Raw genomic sequence first — 16,663 nt, forward strand, 5'->3', positions numbered from 1 at the left:
AATTCCCAATCATATTTCCATTATTAAACGGCCATTAATTCCGCCTGATTAAGCCCGCCAATTAATATACTAGCTAAATTCCCACGCGCACTCAAAGAGCTTCTTTATAAATCGGAACAAGTACAGAGGTCTTATTCTCTCTTGTTTTTTGCATTTATTTTATGATTAAATATTGTCGTACTCAGTGAAGCCCAACCGAAAGCCAATGGGCCGAAACGAGACGCGAGACGCGAGACGCAAGACGCGACGAGCTGCCGAGTGAAGTTGCGTGAGAACTTGACAAGAAATCAAATTGCACTTAAATGCCACACACAGACACCCAGACAGCTGTTGAAGACATTTCATAAATTTGTTAGTCTGGAAAAATAACGAAAAACTTGTGGTTAGCCCAAGACGTAGCCGTAGAACAAGTTGAAGAGCGCCTGCTCAGCGGACCATGTCGATCGTTGGGCTTTACTTTATTTTTGGGTGGGTTTCGTGCTGCATGCGCAGTCGTTTGTTAAACGATCTTGCCTTTAGGGCTCGAACCCCAACTACACGCATACGCTAATTGTCTTGGCCAAATACAAGCGTTTTCACGCCATTCTGCGCACTTAGGGTGCCTAAAGAAGCAATCAAAGATTGAAGCGTGGGTTGCAGAGTCGGTTCCCGATGTCTTGTGCCGCACCCTGGGTGCAAGAGCAAGAGCAACCTCTTTGTTGACTTAAGAAAATGCAGGAAAATCAGCACAAGTTGGGGTCGGTGTGAGAAAAACATTGACTAACAAATTGTACAAATAGTCGGAAGAAATATCGATCTATGAGAACTCTTTCTGTTTTTCTTTTGTTTTTTGTTTTATAGACAAACTTCCGGCAATTAAGCAGCAGCAGAAGCAATCGAAGTTGATGGCTGTAGAAAGACAAAGCAAACTTTAATTTTGATGTCGATCTTCGATATGAAACCCTTTGACAAATAAGAAACTGTAACTCAATACGAGGCGAAGGTATGAAATCAATAAAAATACATTGAGAGAGATAAGATTTTAAGCCGAGGCTACTATGTATACTATGTATACGAATCTGCTATGGTATAAAAACAGAAAGAGCAGAGCGTGTGAGAGAGAGAGAGAGAGAGAGAGAAACATCACTGAAATCAAGATAAGCGTCAAAGTGTGCACTGTGCAAAATAACTAACATAAAATACAAAATTCAGGCGATCCTCTAACAAAGGGGCATCCAAGGAAGAAGAAGAAGAAGACGAAGATGCAGAGAAAACTACGAAACATAAAAACTGCCTTCGACTGCTTACAATGGCAAAAGATCAGCGGGCTCAGATCATGGATGAGTTTGCTGCCTCACAATGATGCGGACGATGATGATGATGACGATCATGATTATTATGATGATGAAGGTAAATAAACCCAAAAAATCAGCAGCAGCAGCAGCAGCAAATAACTCAAGCAACATGCAGCGCTTTTGTGTGCTGCAGCAACAGCAACAACAACAACAAAGTGAGTCAGGGGCAAGGGCAGGGGCAGAGGCAGAACGTAAGAGAAAGGCAAGATAACCAGCGCATAAATGGCCTGGGCTTGGGTTTGTGCCTCTGCCTGGGTCTGGGTCTGGGTCTCGGTCTCGGTCTCTCGCTCTAGCTGTAGCTCTTGCTCTGGGTTCGGGTCTGTGTCTCAGTGCCCAGGGCCCGGGCTCTGGCTCCAGTCGCGCCAGACAAACTGGCGACGCTTGTGAAATTTTCTCGCCGTCTGCTTTTGCCTGCCTCTTTTTCGTACGCAATAATAAAGAAAATAAATAAAAACACTCACAACACCAACACACACACACACAGACACACACACGCACACTCACATAAAAAAGAACCATAAATGCATTTCAACAAAGGCAGCCTGAGGAGCCAATGAACCTAAGGAGCTAAACCAAAGCCCAAACCAGGCCATAAATAAGCCGAAGCCCGTCCATCGTCGCTGCCGTTGCTGCTGCTGCTGCCTCTGCTTCTGTCTCTGCCTCTGCCTCTGCCTCTGCCTAGCGTCGTGTGTGCAGCGCATGCGCAGCCGTTCGAATTCGGTTGCACTTCAACTTGAGGCATGCCACGCCAACGGCTGTCAGTGCTGCCTGCCCCAAGCTGCTGCTGCTGCACTATTCTATCTTTTTTTCCTCTTTCTATTTCTTTTTTTCTCTCTCTCTTTTTTTTTTGGATAACCCGAAACCATTTGCCCTTTTAGGAGGCAAACACATTTGTATATTTCCATGTTTAATTTGTGGGCATTTTGTTGTACAGTTAATACACTGCCAATGGCTGTTATGATTCAATTGTAAAATATGCATTGGCTAATGAATTGTTATTCATAAGTACATGATTATGTTAATCTAATGATTTATATACAATATTTTATATATATTTATTGATCAAATAATGGTTATTGGATGGATGGGCATATCATGTATTTCTAATGAGAATTTTAGAGAATTTTATTATTTAGTGCTGGGTAGATTTTTTTGGCTTGGGCTAGCTAGAGACGAAGCTGTGATTATTTAAGCAGTATAATTAATATTAAGGCTTGTGGCAGTTTATAAAAAGCAAACCTAATATATTATCTCTTTTTGCATTGCTTTAATATAATTTTTATAATTTTTTAATATAATTTTTTAAATAAATTATTCAGCGTCTTTTTAATGGATTCCCTAAAAAAAAAAGAATAAAATAAAAAAAATAAAAATTAAGAATAATGAAAATAAAAATAAGTAAATAATCATAAAAAATAAAAGAAGATATAAATAAATAATATTAAAAAAAAAAATAAATAAAAATAAAAAAATAATTTAATGATAATTGTTTTATATAACATATTTATAACATATATTTATTATTTTATACAAAATGTAGTGATAAATTTATTTGATATAATAATACAAAAAACTGATATTGCATTTATCTATTATATTATTTGATATTTCTACTTTCATATATACATATAATTTATTCTGATGAATGAATCCATAGAGCATTGCATAGTCGTACAAACACTAAGCATATATATATATTCTCATCAGCTAGTTTTCTCTACTTTTTTTATATACATATATAATTTTTTTAGTGCCTTGTCAGCTGCGTGCACACTTATGCTTCAGGAATTTCTACAAGTTCTCAACATTTTGTTACTAGTGCAATTTTTCACTAATGATGACTAATTCACTTGCGGCTTTTTAGACAAGGCAACTGGCATTTTTTTGCTCGCTCTCTGCCCATTTGCATGATTCACACGTGAGAGGTGAAAAATACGAGAAAAAAGAAGAAATATGTAAAACACAGGTGAGGCGATGTTGGCCAAAAGTATTTGCCTACAGCTGCTGCTGTGCTGTCCCCTGGAACAAACGCAAATTGTCAACAGTTTTATTGCGCCACACTTCAGCCGTAACATGACTCGTAACGAGAAATGCTTACAGTAATTTCGGATTATTTGTGGCATATTCAGAGGGCAACTGATAAGCGTGGCAGTTCCTCCTCGCATTACAATCAAAATCCAATTAAATGTTATCAGCGACTTCTAAGGGCAACTAAATTTCAAATTTCAGCTGGGGGCAACGAAAGTCAACAAGTGTGCGTGTGTGTGTGTGCGTATGTGTGAGTGAGAGTTGGGGTTCAGTTTGGTTGTCTCAAGTGCCTGGCGAGGCTTCCAGTGCCGCGGGCTGCAGTTGCAGCTGTAGCTGTTAATTTGAAAATTAGATAATTGAGGCAAAGTTCGAGATGAAAATGAAAGTACAAGCAACGCTTGACCTCAATTCGATAAGATGAAATGTAAGGCGGGCTCAACTGCGTGTTCCACTGTTCTGTTGAATCTGAATTGAAGCTGTCAAAAGCTTCCGCCTGATTGATATGCACAAGAGCTGCATTTGTGTGCTGTATGATACTTTAACTATGTACTTGGCTTAGTGGATAGACTACGGCCATTAGTTGTCGCTTACGGACTCAATTGGCCGATTGGCCAGACAGCAGAATGCCGTTGCCAAAAAGTGTTTTGTGTCTTTGCGGCTGTCACAATCAGCAGACACACTGTTAAATCGCTCGACATTTAGTTGGCTTTGGGCAAATCCACAAGCTGCCCATGCTGCATGCGGCTTAAGCCAAGTTTGCTCCACCCCAAAACAGCCGAAGCCAAGACAATGCCAATAAAGCGCACTTGCTGCTCTAATAAAGATGAAAATTATATGCCCGAATACACACTCAACAATCACAACAACAACAACAACAACGGCTACTGCAACGGGCTGCTGTTATTACAACGACAAGTGGAATTTACATAACAATTTAATTAAAGTGCAAAAAAACAGCAAGACAAGCACAAGCACAAGCAAAAACAAAAGCTGCAAGCCAACTCGAACTCCAGGCTGCTGGCCAAGTTCGGGCTGAAGGAGCTGCGAAATCTAAAGCGCAGACTCAAAACAAAATCATGGAGAGGCATAGAGACATATATCTAGATGGCAAAAAGTTGCCTTATTAAATAAATACACTATAATTAACCACTATGTGAATATACATACATATATATGCATATGTATGAAGTGGTCAAAATAAAAAATCAGCGAACACATAAGCCATGATTAGAGTTGGGGCTCTTTTATATTATTTTTTTCTAGTGTTGAAATTATAGCTGACTAGTTGGCAAAGTCGGATACGCATTGTTATACCCTGTAATATGTAGAAAAGGGCTAGATAAAAAAGAAAGGCCAAGAATAGAAAGTAGAGAGATACAGACACATATAGAGATAGAAAATACATATAAAATATACACATAAAGGATACATATAGAGGATACATATAAAGATACAGATACAGTATACAGACAACGTCTGCAGATAAAAGATACAAATAAAAGATACACTCAAAAGATACAGATAATTAATGCAGATAAATTATACAGATAATAGATAAAACAAGATACAGATACAAAAAATACAGATAAAATCCAGATAAAGTTTACATACAAAAGATACAGCTAAATGATAGAAATAAAGCTATCAAATAATATACATCTAAAAGATTCACATATAGTTCACAAAAAAGATACATATAATAGACACAAATACAAGACACACAGGTACAAATAGAGATACAGATACACATACAGATACAGATACAGATACAGATACATATGCAGGTACAGATACAGATACAGATACATATGCAGGTACAGATACAGATACAGATACAGATAGAAATGCAGATACAGATACAGATACCTTATCGTTTCGTAGAGTATCTGCTCGTTAAGCAGTCTCTGCAATTCGACCATGCACTTTACACAGGTGGAAGCTGTTGCCGCCTTGCTGTCTAAGTCACACATTGTAGGCCAACTGGCAAAGGCCCAGACCGCACCGAGAGCAGCCCAATAGCAGTTGACTTTTTGGCGTATGTTGCAAGCAGAGATCCTCGCCATAATTGGAAGCAGTCGGATGGAACTAGTTGGCAACGTGGCCAACAGCAGCAGCAGCAACAAATTATAACTAACCAGATGCCAAGTATTGTCGTTGTCTTTGGCTATTGCTGCTGCTGTTGCCATTGTCGACGGCCAGTCGATCAGTCAGTTAGTAAGTCAAGTGGCTTGAAATGTAAATATGCGAGAGAGGCACGGGAGTCAGTCGCATCACTTTTACTTTTAAACCCGCTCCGACTGGCGATTGCCCAGTTTGGGCTTTGTGTTAATGTGACAAGTTGGCTGCCAATCGCTCCGACCAGGTCGACAAATTGTCCGCGCCAATATGATGTTGCCGCCGCCGTTGCCGTCGATGTTGGCCTTTTGTTGTTGGCTTATGCAATTGACACCTCGTTGTTAATGGCTTACAGCGAACTGCTTAATGCTTAAATCATGTCTGCGCAATTTTGTTTTTTTATTCGTATTTTTAGAGTCAAACAGTAAAATCAAGAGTGGACAGCTGCTCTTTTAGCAATTAGCTGCTGTCTCGGGCCAGGCTAAGATATTGGCTCTTTTACAGCCTTAAATGGCTAATTGTAATTTGTGGAACATCGACGTGGATTAAGTTACGATTCAACTGGAAATCTGAATAAATTGTAAAAGAAGTAGAGATCTTTAAGGGAGAGGAAAGGACTGTAAGAGCTTTCATGGTAGAGCCTCTGCATTTAGAAGAGTTCTCGAAGGTCAGTTCCTGAACCTTTTTGGTTCAACTGGCAATTAGTCATAGTTGACTGAGTTACCTGTCTGCATGGGGACAACCGATTTGGCTACAGTTTGCAGGTGTTTTATATATGTATATCTATACACTTATTTTTTTTATTTCATCCCCATTATGAATCATGACAAGAGACCGAAAATGTTTATAGCCTGAGAATGCTTTGTATGGTAGCTTGTCGGCACAGGCAGCTCATAAAATCTATACAAGGCAACTAAAATGGATTTATAAAGATATTAAAACATTTCCATAAAAGCCACAATCCAGATAATGATCAGCTGAGGGAGCTGCGAAAACTAAATAGGTGACAAACAAGAGCAGAGACAGAGACAGACACAGAGACAGGGACAGAGACAGGGACAGAGACAGGGACAGAGACAGGGACAGAGACAGCTACGTAGACAGTGACAAAGTCTGAGGAGCTGGACGATCGGTCGTAAAAAGCTGAAGACCGCGTAATAAATGCATAAACGAAGACAGAAATTAACATAAAATTGTAAGACAAGATGATCAGCCGTAGGGGCAACACCCTGCGACATATAATTGCTACGAGGCGCGAGGGCACATAGTATCCGAGGCCAGGGCATTCATACTTGTGCCCAGCACACTCTGCAAGCGTGTCGTGGCTTTATTTTACGGAATCAGACTCGGGCTCAGCTGTGAAGACTGGGATTCGGATACGGCTATGGGTACGGGTACGGCAACGAGTTCGGGTTCGCGTTTGGTTTTAGGTTCAGGTTCACTGAGCTGAGTTAAGCCACTCGATCCCTTTGCAACGTCTTTGTTTTTATAGTGCGATAAGAGACGATCACTAAATGTGCCCGGGCCATGGACGAAGCGCCCTCAGCCAGAGACCAGGGAGAGCCTAGACTATCGACCGTCGACCGTCGGCCGTCGACAATTTTCCTGGCCCTTTTCTTGTTCGCCTGTCGCATCTATCAGGTCTTTCAGTTTGTTTGTTTATTTGCTTGCTGTTGGCGTAGGACGCAGCGACCCTTTTTTTTTTCTGGGCACTGAGGCTCCACTAGTCTGGTTTGGTTTGGTCTGCCTGCTGCTCTGACTGACAAGTTTCACCTGTCTGTATTTGTCTATGTGGTGATCTATCATGACAGTCTTAGAGAACTGCACTCTCTCTCTCTCTCTGTCTCTCTCTCTCTCTCTCTGTCTGTCTCTATCCCGTTCTCTGGCAGGGTTGACGTTTCTATTGCTGCCCTGTAGATTTGCCGAGGAGCATTTGTTTGAGTAGATAATGGGGCAAACAGTGCGCTTGTCCGTGGTATGGTAATTTAATAGGGTTTTACATGCGCTAGGTGTGCCAGCATCAAGCCAGCGCTCGCTCGACCCTTTGCCCAATAGGGTCAGCATTGAAATTAATATGTCTATGTGGCTAGATGGTAAACTGATATGCACACACACACGCACACTCATACATATACTCACATGCCATGCATGCAGCTCCAAAAACCCCAATCGTCCAACCCAGGCATTGAAAGTGAAATCCCCAGCAAAGGCACATGACAATCCATAGCGGACAGAGCTTAGCGATATCATCCACGTTCACAGCGAGAACGTGCAAACTGCGTGCAGGCCAACTTGGCCTGACGATAATGATTGACCCAAAAATACAAATATCATAAAAAAAGCGCCCGGGGCAGCCAAAAGTGAATGTCATTAGAAGAAACTTTGTCGAAGCAGTCGCAGATAAAACATAAAAATAACACAACAACAAAATGGGTAAAGAGCTGCCACAAACCGAGCCCAAGCGAGCTCCCCAAGCTGCAGCAGCTGTCAATCAAAGTGCAGCAGCTAACAGAAAACAAAAAGAAATAATATAGTTGAGGTGGTACATACCCTACAGATGCCCTGGAGTTGATGAGGAACCTTTGAATCATCTGTTAATAGGATTAAATAAATATGAGATTTAGTCTATAAAATTTATGAAATATATTATATATTTTACAAAAATTGTAAATAAAGTTTCAAAGTATTTCCTAATAATTATAAACTTAATCAATGCATCGATTGAAATATTATTAGAATTTATAGGATTTTGTATACATATACTTTAAGAAACATTAAGGCTGAATTAAGGCAACATTGCTTTAAAAATATATATATAATTTTTATATAGAAAATATTTTTATAAATTAAATAAAATTAAAAAAATAATTATAAAATGTTCCATAAAAAAATAATTGTATAATTTTCTGTATAGAAGAGAAATAAATAAAATATTTTGACTATTTTCTGAAATTCATAATTAAGTCTCAATGTTTTCTAGAATATACTATGCTAACTCTTAATTTTTAATTTTTTTTTTTTATAAATATAAATATAAAAGATCAATTTTTTTTTTTTTTTTTTTTTTTTTTTTTTTATGTAGAAACAAAATATTATAAAATCTAAAAACTTTCCATGTTGTATAGAAAACTAAACAACTTTTCCCAAAGAGCTCACTCAACAATTTACAAGCTCTTCAAGCAGTAACCTTAAGTCGTTCAGCTAGAACTTTTAATTTTGATTCTTTTTTTGGGAGGGGATTTTGGTTTTCTCAACGTATTTGTTTTCTATGAAACTTTTCGGTGCGTAACGCGGCTGCCGATGCCTCTATCCCCATCCTCGGCCTGCTTATGCAAGCTGGTGAACACTCGGAAAAATGCCCCCAGCTTGGTTGCCCCAGATTCTGTGCCTCAGTCGCAGTCGCAGTCGCAGCCTCAGCCTCAGCCTCAGCCGCTGCCCTTTTATTTTGTTTCGTCGAAGCACATAGAGCATATAGCAAATGCTTTCAATCGCTGCGGCTAAAGAAAACTTTTTTTGTTTACATTTTGTTTTGTAAACAAAGAGAAATAATGTGTGTGCGTGCGTGTGTGTTGGTGTTGGTGTTGGTCTATATGTATATGGCAATATCGGGTTGTTCAACACAATCGACAACAACAAACACTGAGGGAAGACGACGTCGACGACATGTTGCATTCTAATGGCCTGCCCCAGAAGTTGTAACCGAGTTGGAGCCTCTGTTGATCATGTTCATTAATTAATGATCAGTCGTTTGCTCTTTGTTGTTGTTGTTGTTGTATTTGATCTTTATTATTGTATTTTATGATGGCAATGCGTTGTGCTTTATTTTCTGTCTTGCCTCCGAGCGTATAATTTATGACATTTTATTGTGTGGCAAATGCAAATGTGGCCGAGTATCAGACAATTGCTGTTGGTGGGGGTAAACGATCGTTTAGTGGGCATTTTATCGATTGAGTCAAATTAAATCATATACTTAATATAAATATTATGTATATATGTGAAAAACTCAGAGTAATAACTTGAAAAAAAAAAAAAAAAAAACTCATAGATCTCCATAACTGTCATAGATTACCATACAGTAGTAGCTGTCGATGCTGTGCAGCTCGGCCATATTAGACCCAGAATAGGATGAAAAGACGAACAGAATATAAAAAGAATTGATTGTCTATTTGTTGTTGCTTTTGCACTCAAAAAGATAGATTGCTCATAGATTTTAGGGGCAGCGGGCACCAATGGAACCCTAACGCAGCAAATCGTGTTACACTGCTGCCAGACGGCAGACTACAACAATGCAACACAGACTACAACAACGACGATATGGCTAACCAAATGGGCAACCAAACGAAAAACGAAGAACACAACAAAATCAAAATCGAAAAGAGAAGGAGGGAAGAAAAAAAAAACTGTTGTAAAACGCATTTTGACTGACAGGTACCCATAGGTCTTAGGACCGACAGACCCGACCCTGTGCACAGGGCACAGCTGAAACTGCTCAGTTTGATTGCACGAGTCGACGTTGACGTCGCCGTCGACGTCGAGTGCCGAGAGACGCTTGCCTCAATTTGAAAATCGACAAAACGTGCAACTCACATGTCATACACGCGACGAAGACACCAAGGACTGAGGACCGAGGACCGAGGACCGAGGATCGCAGATCGACGGCGACGAAGTTGTCTTCCACTCTACTATATGCCAACGAACATGTCCGGATGGCGCGTCAACAGCTGGCCGAAGTTTGCCGAGAGTTGAGAAGCCTTCACAATTCACGTGCATAATGCTGACAACGGCAGCAATTGCTGCCTCTCCAAGGAGGGACAGCCCGAGGCGAGGGAGCAGCCAAGCAAAGTGTGTGCAGGTGTAAGGGTGCGTGAATTGTTTTTAAAATACAAAGCAAAAAAAAAAAAAAAATATATATAGATATATATATATATACTCTGAAAGGTAAATGTAGTGAGGCTATTGGGGTTGAATTGAATGAATTATGATAGTTATATATATATATGTATTTATATATATACGTACGTATAGGTATACTATGCGAAATGTACTCCAGCTCTACACAGTACGGTATATATGTATAGAAAATTGATATTCATTTTGATATTCAATTAAAATTAGGAAAGCAAATTTGTAGTTAGGCTTAGGCTCACAGGCTCTTTTATATTATTTACTTTCATTTCTCTAAATTACTCACACGATCTGAGAGTTAATAGAATATGATATATATTTTATATACATAAATGCTAAATATTATATACATTAAATGGTTATTTTTCACCTATCATATCATCATATCAGAAAAGACTAAAATAGAGTATGACATACATAATGTATATTTAATTAAATGTAATGAATACAAAAAATATAGTAAAATAATATAAATATTAAAAATATTAAGAAAATAATAAAACAAAAAATAAAGTAAGAATAATAATAAAAACAAATATGTTTATAATAGTTTGCTTAGAATTTGATACATACTTAGCTCTGCATTCTCTACTTATCTCTTAATTTTCTGGGAACTCGTTCGTCTCATATTTAACCCAAACTCAAGTTGCTCCCATATAATCTTTATATAACACAAAGATGATGGGTCAGCTGATGATGACTTTAAAGTTAAATGCATTAAGCGCAGACACTTTGGTAGATCGTATATAGGCGGAATAATTAGTGTTTGACTGCTCGGAAAATACCCTGTCAACTATTTCAATCTTCGTTAAAATGTTCTACGGAAATTCTTCGACAATACAATTGCATTAGTGTTATAAAGGATTTTTAAAAATGGAAAAAAAAAACAAGAAAAATGGAAACAAAAATAATAATAAATTAATAAATATTTAAAATTAATAAAATCGAAAATTAACTTAAACAGCTTCTCCTTTCATCACATACCATTCGTAAAATATGGTTGAACACAGGGTATATACATTTATAAGATGAAAACACTTTGCCTGTCTGGCAAAAGGGTAAAAATGAAGTTGATAAACCGAATTATTAAATCACAACAAGGGCTCAAGCCATCAAGACCGAGGCGAGGACGACGATTCCTGCTTGAAAATTATACGAGGCGCGTTCCGAGTGCAGCAAGATTTATTCAATTTGTGCATGTAGATGTGCGTGTGTCGGTACGGGTGAGTGTATGTATGTATCTGTGTGTATATGTATGTATATGTGTGTTTTGTCTTATGGGATTCTAATTATGCAGACCAAAACCCAGCCACAGCCTAGTTTTACTTTGCATGTTGCGTGTGAGTGTGAGTGTGTGTGTGTGTGTGGGTGAGTGTGTCTGTGTTTATGAGTAATAAGCCCTTATTGAACACCTGTGTTTAAGCACTTCACTTCTGTTCACTAAGCATAACTTGTCAAGATTCCTTTATTGGTGAAGCTAAAGATTATGTTTATAATGATAATCTTATGCCTAATCCAGTCAACAGCTCTCTCTCCCTCTCCTCCTCTCTCTCTTTCTCTTTCGCCTACCCATCCACACGATCGTTAATGCTGAAATGTGCCGTGCACGCTGCTTGAGTGCTCAATATATAACTCAAGAAATTATCGCTCATTATCTTATTTTGGCTAGTAAATAATTTCGTTACGGTCAGCAGCTATTAAATTCGAAGCAGAGCAACAACAGCAGCAATAGGAAAAGCAGCAGCAGCAGGCGAAAGGAGGCTGTGCAAGATGTGCGCACAGCACATTAGTCAAAGAACCAGAACCCAGAGTGCAGACTGTAGACTGCAGACGGCACGAGCGCATCAAATTAAGCAGGAAGAAGACAGCAGCGTCGACAACGGCAACAGCAAACAGCAAACAGCAAATAAAATACATACTAAAAACCCCTAACCAATGTAATTTGATACCGAAAATCATTATGCACAAACAAACAAAGATATATATATATATATGTATGTATATATAGAGACAAGAGACAGCAGCCAAAGCCAAAGCCAACAACGACGAGTCGACGACTAATTGCCATCAATTTTTTGCATAAATCTTGGCAATATTATGCATGCAAATGTTAGTCAAGCAGGAGGCGGGCCCAGAGGAGGAGGAGGAGGCGGCTTAGCAGGAGTCGGAGCAGCGTGCCCATAGACAAGCGCTGTAAACATGGCACAGTTTAATGCCGCAGACCGCACCAACTTCAGGATTGCCCATGGAGCCCAGCACTCGAGTCGTGTTTAGCTAACCAATCAAAAGGTTCTTCAACCCGCCAGTTGGGATGTTTAGCCAGCTACAACTGCAACTCTGACTCTGACTCTGACTGTGACTGCGTCTTCCCTGTGCGCTCGTCGTAGTTAACCATTGCTAAAGTGGCACGATCACCAACATCATTATCATACATAGAACGACGACTCGTAGCTACGACAATGGAGCAAAGCTTCATGGCGCTGCTATTACAACAATAGCAACAACAACAATAACAACAGCGGCGAGGCGTGTTGCTAAAATCAAATAAAAGTTCTAAAAACGTTTTTTTATGGTAAAGACAGACAGAGCGAGAGCGAGAGAGAGAGTGAGAGAGAGGCTACACGATCATGAGGCAACACGATTTGAAAATTGCGTACGTATCGCCAAAACCGAGTTCATTATGTCCAAGGAGGAGTCGACAACGTCGTCGTCGACCCACAGAGTAAGAGTGAGCGAGAGAGAGAGGCAGAGAACGAGCGAGCGAGCTGGCACAAAGCTAGCTCACTGTGCCCAGCGAACGATCATGATGATCATGCAGTTGATATCATGCAACAGCAGGCAGACCAAGCCAAGCCGAGCCGAGCCAAGCCAAGCCAAGCCAGGCCAGGCAGGCAGGCAGACAGGCAGGGATAGGCAGGCCAGCCCAGACCAGAGCAGGCATAGGCAGGCAGGATAAGTTCATTGACTTGCATCTAGAAGTTCATTGCAGTTGAAGTCGTAGCAACAACAGAGCCCGTGGATCTCTCACTGTGTTTGTCTTTTGCTTGGCTTCGGAGCGTGTGTTGCACACTTTCTGTTTTATACCTATTGCCGAGTCAGAGACACGTCCAGGCCCGAAACCAGGGAGAGACCGAGACTGAGACTGAGGCCGCGACTCAACAACTGCTTTTTATTTTCCTTCACTACACTTGTCCTATGGCAGCTCTTTGTATTATTTGCTAGGATTAAAGGTATTAAAAGACATGAAACGAAGGCACAAACACAGCAAGGAGAACGAGCAGGGTAAACATACGATCGCATCTGTGTGTGTGTGAGTGTGTGTGTGTTTGTTGATCTCTCTGTATGCGTGCTGTGGCAAATAAAACATCTGTGCCGTAAAATCAAAACACAGAGGGATACGAACGTATACAACTGCGCGGCAAATGCGCGCGCCCGTTAAGTGTGGATCAGTTGGTTTCTCTGGCCAAGGAAAAACTTGCAAATTGACGACGCTTCGTCGTGGGGATCGTATGGGCTGGGAGTTGTAGTGCGACGACGATCGTGTGGACCCTTCAAGAAACAAGTAACGTTCTGTATCCCTCCATTTCGCTCTTTTTTACTTCGTTTTTTTTTTTTTTTTTTTTGCGTCGCTTTTGCCTTTGCTCAACTCTGAAATTTATTCTGGCGGTTGGTTCGTTGTCTGGTTTGGTTGGTAGAGAGTTGCCTGATTGGTTCGATTGTTGGCTTGGGGTGACCGCATCTGTGGGTCTGTTTGAGGTTATTACACTCTCTCTACCTCTGTCCCCCCTCTCGCTGTTTCTCAGGCTAATATCCCAGGCTCTGTGGCCAACAAGGACATTAAATGTAGCTAGCTTTGGTGGGATTCAAAAACTTTGAAGCTCTGATACTCTTCAGTGTTTGATGTATGTGAAACAAGAATTGATTATTGATAAAACTCAAATGTAAATTAATATATATGTATATTGTATTCCACAGACAAGTCAGATTAGCTTTCTATCCTTTTCAATTCAATATTCAATCTTTATATTAGCATTTGCTAAGATCAAATCAGTTCAACTCCATCTGCTTGATTAGCTCGATCGGTTCGTTTTCATAAACATACATCTTCTATCCTTTATATCCAGTCCTTACTAAGTCGCTTCAAATCGATCGCCTCATCTTTTTCTTCTATCCTGTATATCTACCCTCTGTATTCATATAAACCAATATTAGTTCAGTTAACTTGATCAACTCGATTAGTTTGTTCTTTGCAATCTATCTTATATTTATTTATAAAAAAAAAATAAAAAAAAAGCTTAAACAGTTGATTCTAATTCCTTAATTTATAATAATCTGTATATTGATCAAGTCTGTTCAGTTCTAAGCTATAAATCTATAGACAAATTAGAGAAACAATAAAAACACTAGTACTACTCTATTTTTGATATCTCCCCCTATATCGATATTGTATATGCCAAGATCAAGTCAGCTTAGCTCGATCAGTTCCTTGCAATTATTATATTTCATGCTGCATTGAAATCTCTGCCCAGCTGCAGCACGGCAACACTGTCCGATGCACTCACTCTCTCTCCCATCTCTCGCTGCAGCAGTCATGATCGCTCTCTCTCCCTCTCTGAGCTAACCGGTCACTAATGCTCTTCCATGGAGCACTTGCTCTTAAGTGTGTTACTTCTCTTGGACAACATGCGCTCTCAGTTTATGTTGCTTCTGCTCTCGATTTTCTATACACACACACACACTCACAACTCATAGAGTGTGTGAGTACGCTGCTGCACTCCGGTTGTAGTTTGTTTTGTTCGTCTTATTCCGCTGGCCATTCGTTCTTCGCTGCTTCGTTCGGTCGTTCGCTCGTTATGGGGGTACAGTAGTCTCCCGCCAAAATTTAGTGGCGCTCGCCGTTTGCCTCTTTGTGCGTTGATCTTTTACGTTTTTGTTTTGATTTCAACATTCTCGTCGCTGGCCGTAGTAGTCGAGCCCAGCCAGGCAGGCCTGTTCGCTGGCAACTTGCCGGACCGGACTACACACACACGCACACACACACACACACACAGCTTGGACAAGTGATCATGACAGCGAGCTGTGCTCGTGTGTGTGTCGCTCGATCTCCAAGTGTGAGTATGTGTGTGTGTGTATTGGGCATTTTCGTTTTCAATTAGGTTTAATCAAGCAAACGATCGATCATATTGACTTGTTTTTTGAGCTGGCTTGAGGTGTGCGTTTTGTGTACTGCCTGCTGCCTGCTGCCTGCTGCCGACTGCGAACTGCCAACTGCCTGGGTTATTGCTCGCTTTTCATTTTCCTGTTCTGGTTTTTAAGTTTTGCATAAACTTGTTGATTAACTGCGGCCCGAGGGGTTCAGCTGCTGCTGGTTTTCGGTTCGCGCTTGTTTGAACTCATTACAAACACACTTCCACACTGCCTGTGTAAGTGTGCGTGTGTGTGTGTGTGTATACCCAAAGGGTACCAAGGCTAAAGTCGGTTTTAGGATTAAGCTGAACCAAATTAAGTTACACAAAATATTAATAACTACAAGTAGTTTATGAATTTGCATAGAATAGTAAAAAAATCAAACCAGGGCATGGAAATGTTTGATGAGGAGATATTAGAATAGAAATTTATAAAGAATGGCAGTGGAATATTTTAAAATAAATATATTAATGTAAGATATATAAATATATAGAAAATATTAAAGAATTGAAGCTATTTAGATATTAATATAAACCAGTCAGAAATTATTTTCAGCAGATTTATGTTGTTTTTAGCATATATAAAAGGTTTAGAAATGGATGTACTTAAAAAAATATTAATATTATTGGCCCGGAATTTAAATACATACAAATACATATTCCATATTTCTTCTACTTATTCTAATCGAGATAATACAAAAGTATTATCTTATAATAAATATTATTACATATATATAAATAAATATACATTAATATGCATATATCGCATTAAACCTTAATGAAGGTTATGCTTTTACCGTTCCTTGCAAATAGAGCTTATTGAAAACTTTTCGGCATACATTTGTTTTAAAAACTATAGACTATAAACTATAACTAAATAACTATAAAACCAACTACTAACAATTGTTAACCATATAAAAACTTTTGAGCTCAAGATTCAATACTCATAATAAATATTTACATTATAACTATAAATAAGAGCTCAAGATCATCATATGTAGAACATTATATATTGCCACACATACTAACAAAAATAGTGTATGCATATGAATATCAAATCGAAAGAGTACTCTATAAAGAACAGCTTCTCACCTA

The 16,663-nt window shown here is 39.4% G+C and overlaps 1 long non-coding RNA gene across 2 annotated transcripts in view; it reads right to left on the reverse strand.

The window, feature by feature from the left end:
• Window positions 1–1,476: 1,476 nt before the first annotated feature.
• Window positions 1,477–16,663, reverse strand: part of LOC149269343 (uncharacterized) — a 120,704-nt gene continuing 105,517 nt past the window's right edge. Inside the window, exons 7-8 of one of the 2 annotated variants that reach the window (XR_016269883.1) lie at window positions 8,028–8,068; window positions 1,478–2,672 (exon numbers count right to left, since the gene is read on the reverse strand). This is a non-coding gene — a long non-coding RNA (uncharacterized LOC149269343). Of the gene's footprint in view, window positions 2,673–8,027; window positions 8,069–16,663 lie in introns of both variants that reach the window. The other variant, XR_016269886.1, reaches the window with a different exon arrangement.

This window comes from Drosophila arizonae, chromosome 4 (genome assembly GCF_054131065.1).
Source record: "Drosophila arizonae isolate 15081-1271.41 chromosome 4, UAZ_ARI_1.0, whole genome shotgun sequence".
Lineage (NCBI taxonomy): Eukaryota > Metazoa > Arthropoda > Insecta > Diptera > Drosophilidae > Drosophila > Drosophila arizonae.